The following is a 5,310-nucleotide window of genomic DNA, read 5'->3' as shown; positions in this document are numbered from 1 at the left end:
GCTTTGGCATAGTCAATAAAGCAGAAATAGATGTTTTTCTGGAACTCTCTTGCTTTTGCAATGATCCAGCAGATGTTGGCAATCTGATCTCTGGTTCTTCTGCCTTTTCTAAAACCAGCTTGAACATCTGAAGTTCACAGTTCATGTATTGCTGAAGCCTGGCTTGGAGAATTTTGAGCATTACTTTACTAGCATGTGAGATGAGTGCAATTGTGCAGTAGTTTGAGCATTCTTTGGCATTGCCTTTCTTTGGGATTGGAATGAAAACTGACCTGTTCCAGTCCTGTTCCTACTGCTGAGTTTTCAAAATTTGCTGGTATATTGAGCGCAGCACTTTCACAGCATCATCTTTCAGGATTTGGAATAGCTCAACTGGAATTTCATCACTTGCACTAGCTTTGTTCTTAGTGATGCTTTCTAAGGCCCACTTGACTTCACATTCCAGGATGTCTGGCTCTAGGAGAGTGATCACGCCATCATAATTATCTGGGTCATGATGTTCTTTTTTGTACAGTTCTTCTGTGTATTCTTACACCTCTTCTTAGTATCTTCTGCTTATGTTAGGTACCATTTCTGTCCTTTATCAAGCCCATCTTTGCATGGAGACATTTATCCCTTTCATCTTTACATGAAATGTATCTCTAATTTTCTTGAAGAGATCTCTAGTCTTTCCCATTCTATTGTTTTCCTCTATTTTTTTGCCTTGATCACTGAGGAAGGCTTTCTTATCTCTCCTTGCTAATCTTTGGAAGTCTGCATTCAGCTGCTTATATCTTTCCTTTTCTCCTTTGCTTTTCGCTTCTCTTCTTTTCACAGCTATTTGTAAGGCCTCCCAAGACAGCCATTTTTCTTTTTTGCATTTCTTTTCCATGAGTATGGTCTTGATCCTTGTCTCCTGTACAGTGTCACGAACCTCCATCCATAGTTCATCAGGCACTCTATCTATCAGATCTAGTCCCTTATCTATTTCTCATTTCCACTGTATAATCATAAGGGATTTGATTTAGGTCATATCTGAATGGTCTAGTGGTTTTCCCTACTTTCTTCAATTTCAGTCTGAATTTGGCAATAAGGAGTTCATGATCCGAGCCACAGTCAGCTCCTGGTCTTGTTTTTGCTGACTGTATAGAGCTTCTCCATCTTTGGCTGCAAAGAATGTAATCAATCTGATTTTGGTGTTGACCATCTGGTGATGTCCATGTGTAGAGTCTTATCTTGTGTTTGAAAAGGGGGTGTTTGCTATGACCAGTGTGTTTTCTTTGCAAAACTCTGTGAGTCTTTGTCCTGTTTCATTCCATATTCCAAGGCCAAATTTGCCTGTTACTCCAGGTGTTTCTTTCCTTCCTACTTTTGCATTCCAGTCCCCGAAAATGAAAAGGACAGTTTTTTGGGGTGTTAGTTCCAAAAAGTCTTGTAGATCTACATAGAACCATTCAACTTCAGCTTCTTCAGTGATACTGTTTGAGGCATAGGCTTGGATTACTGTGATATTGAATGGTTTCCCTTGGAAACGAATAGAGATCATTCTGTCGTTTTTGAGATTACATACAAGTACTGCATTTTGGACTCTTTTGTTGACCATGATGGCTACTCCATTTCTTCTGAGGGATTCCTGCCTGCAGTAGTAGATATAATGGTCAGCTGAGTTAAATAAACCAATTGCAGTCCATTTAAGTTCGCTGATTCCTAGAATGTCGACTTTCACTCTTGCCATCTCCTGTTTGACCACCTCCAATTTGCCTTGATTCATGAACCTAACTTTCCAGATTTCTATGCAATATTGCTCTTTACAGCATCGGACCTTGCTTCTATCACCAGTCACATCCACAACTGGGTTTTGTTTTTGCTTGGCTCCATATCTTCATATTTTAATAATAATAAGTGGGGCAGATCATGTTGCCTACAAGGGGGCAGGGTCCTGATTATAGGAGTTAGTAAATTGCTTTAAGAACAAACTGATAAGAAGCAACAGACCAGATGTTGTATAAAAGTGGAATGTAGATTTGATCTGGGTGTATGTCTGTAACTTTAGGAGAAGGGTCGCAAGGGTTTGGGCCCAAACTTCCAGCAGGGCTAACTCCCAATGTGGCAAACATTTTCCTTGGAATCCCAACTGCCTTGAAGGGATGTCACCAACAGATGGACTTCTAGCAGGCATTGTGTGCCTGTCACCCGCCCTAGTGGGTTCACTGAGAAATGCTGTTGTTGCACATTTTGTACCAAACATGGAAATGAAGGTCTGAATATCTAGAAGGATTGGATAGAAAGAGAAAAGAGAAATCACTCAGTCATGTCCAACTCTTTGCGACCACATGTACTGTAGCCTACCAGGCTTCTACATTCATGGGATTTTCCAGGCAAGAGTACTGAAGTGGGTTGCCATTTCCTTCTTCCAAAGGATTGGATACTATACAGTAATTCCCTCCCAAAGGCCAGCTGTTTTCTGCTGTCCTGCCAGAAGATTGTAAAGGCAGCATTGTGGGTCCAGACAGTGCTCAGGAGAAGACCATGAAACAGGAAGGAAGGGGGCAGGACACAACTCTTGAAAGAATAACACAGCCCAAGGGCATACCATAAACCAATTAAAATCAAATGGGTCCAAGATGACAAGTCAAATTCAACTAAACCTTGATCCTCATCTGCAAGCTAAACGCCAGAGGTGCCAGGACAGTTCCAAGGCACTGTCCAAAGACCAAAGAGTGGGTGGTTCCCCCGTTGTTGGAATGATCCTCCCACTCATTAACATGTGAAATCACCCAACTCGGGAAAACTAAACACACCACATTCCATGGCCACCAATGCAAGGCCTATACCCTGTGAAGTGTGCTTCTCTAAATCTGAACAAATCCACCTCTTACATATGGCTGTGTCTCTCACTGAATTTTTAGCAATGAGATATCAGGAGCCTGAGCTTCGTTAGGTCCTAAAACCAGGTTCTGTGGGTTTTGCCTGGGCTCAAGTTCCAGTCGGATACAACTGAGTGGTTAAGCATAGCACAGAGTCCCTGCCACGTAGGTTTGAGTCCCAATTTTAGGTAAATGGCTTCAAACACAACTTTCATAAATGGAAAGATGATGACCTGCCCAATACTTTGTAAGCAGTGGCATACAGTTGGAAAGGGGAGCTGAAAGGAGGAAAAAGCAGTGAGAAAAACGTGCCGAGGAATCCCCTTCACAACCTGCTGGAAAATCTGCTAAATACCTGACTTGTGCTCACAGTTTTCATTGGCATGATCCTTGGCACAAAGAAAATTAAGGACAGAAGAACCCCCACCAGCTTGGGCAACAGCTACTAGAGCACAAAAGATAATGGAGCCTTCAGGACACACTGGGGAGTAGCCTCTCCAGAATCCCTCAATTGCACCCACTGCTGCTCATCTGTCCATGGGGGTTTCAAAGAAACAAGAAATGAGAGATTGTAAAGAAATTAAGATTGTGTTAGCCATATGTCCTTCCAGCCATAGAAGTGAGAACTTCCTACCCCAACTAGAGATCTCCTGAAATCTGAGACGGAGCCATGTGAGCTTTCTGCTGAATTTGTTTTTGCTGTCCCTATTTCCAACATGGTGGACTTCTTGTCACTTCCACTGCCCTGGGTTTTCTTCGCATTCCACTTTCACTGTGGGAGATTTCACTGATTTGGGCTTCTGCTGTGCTTGGCCTCCACAAGGGCGGAGCTGAGGTTGTGGGGGCCCAGCCGAGGTTGTTTCAGCCAGGTTAAATCTGAGTCACGGCACCATAGATATTGGGGGAGTGTATAATTTCCCTGGTTCTGTCTCGCTGCAGCAAAAATTTGAAGCAAAGGACTAAACAGTGTTATAGCTCAGTTTTATTGGAAAGCAAAGGAAAAATCCTTGAGGCGTGAAGCCAAGCCGGCCCAAAAGACACAAAGAGAAGAGAAGCCAGGGCCCTGGCTCAGTTTTGGCTCCTCTTTTTATATGTTTTTTTCTTCTCCTCTTGAGCCTGCCCTATGTAAACTGGGCTAGCCAGGAGGGCTGTTTGTTTTCCCTGAGGTCCTCACTCTGGTCCTCAGACCTTCCTTTGTTCTGTTTTCACTTCTTTGTCTTTTAGCCACTGCCATTATGGACTTCTTTTTCCTATTCTAACTACCTAACACATCTCTAATATGTCATTTAAGGCTTGTGTTTCCTTATTAATTTTCTGTTTTGATGACCTGTCCATTGGTGTAAGTGGGGTGTTAAAATCCCCTACAATTATTGTGTTACTGTCAATTTCTCCTGTTATGTCTGTTAGTGTCTGTCTTATGTATTGAGGTGCTCCTATGTTGGGTGCATAAATATTTACAGTTGTTATGTCTTCCTCTTGAATTGATCCTTTGATCATTATATAGTGTTCTTCCTTAGATCTTACACTATTCTTTATATTAAGGACTGTTTTGTCTGACATGAGGATTGCTACTCCAGTTTTCTTTTGATTTTCATTTGTATGTAATATATTTTTCCATCCTCTCACTTTCAGTCTATATGTGTCTTTAGGTCTGAAGTGGGCTTCTTGTAAACAGCGTATACATATGGGTCTTGCTTTTGTGTCCATTCAGTCAGTGTCTTTTGGTTGGAGCATTTAATCCATTTACATTTAAAGTAATTATTGATATATATGTTCTTATTGCCATTTTCTTAATTGTTTGGGATTTGTTTTTGTACATTTGTTCTTCTCTTGTATTTCCTGACTATATAAGTCCTTTTAAAATTTTTTGTAAAGCTGGTTTGATAGTACTGAATTCTCTTAATTTTTGCTTGTTTGTAAAGTTTTTTATTTCTCCATCAGTTTTGAATGAGATCCTTGCCATGTGGAGTATATCTTAGTGGTAGATTTTCCCCTTTCTGTACTTTAAGTATATCCTGCCATTCCCTTCTGGCCTGCAGAGTTTCTGTTGAAAGATCAACTGTTAAATGTGTGGGGTTTCCCTTGTATGTTACTTGTTGCTTTTCCCTTGATGCTTTTAATATTCTTTCTTTGCGTTTAATCTTTGTTACTTTCCTGAGTCAAGAAGATCTGCTGGGGAAGGGATAGGCTACCCACTCCAGTATTCTTGTGCTTCCCTTGTAGCTCAGCTGGTAAAGAATCTGCCTTCAATGTGGGACACCTGGGTTCCAATCCCAGGGTTGGAAACATCCCCTGAAGAAGAGAAAGGCTACCCACTCCAGTATTCTGGCCTGGAGAATTCCATGGACTGTATAGTCCATGGGGTCACAAAGAGTCAAACATTACTGACTCAGTTTCACTTTTTGTTAGTTTGATTTAGTATTTGTCTTGGCATGTTTCTTCTTGAGTTTATCCTGCATGGGAA

The sequence above is a fragment of the Bison bison genome, unplaced genomic scaffold (assembly GCF_000754665.1).
Source record: "Bison bison bison isolate TAMUID 2011002044 unplaced genomic scaffold, Bison_UMD1.0 scf7180017864088, whole genome shotgun sequence".
Taxonomy (NCBI): Eukaryota; Metazoa; Chordata; class Mammalia; order Artiodactyla; family Bovidae; genus Bison; species Bison bison.
The sequence above is the reverse complement of the archived record's forward strand: the minus strand, read 5'-3'. Positions refer to the sequence as shown.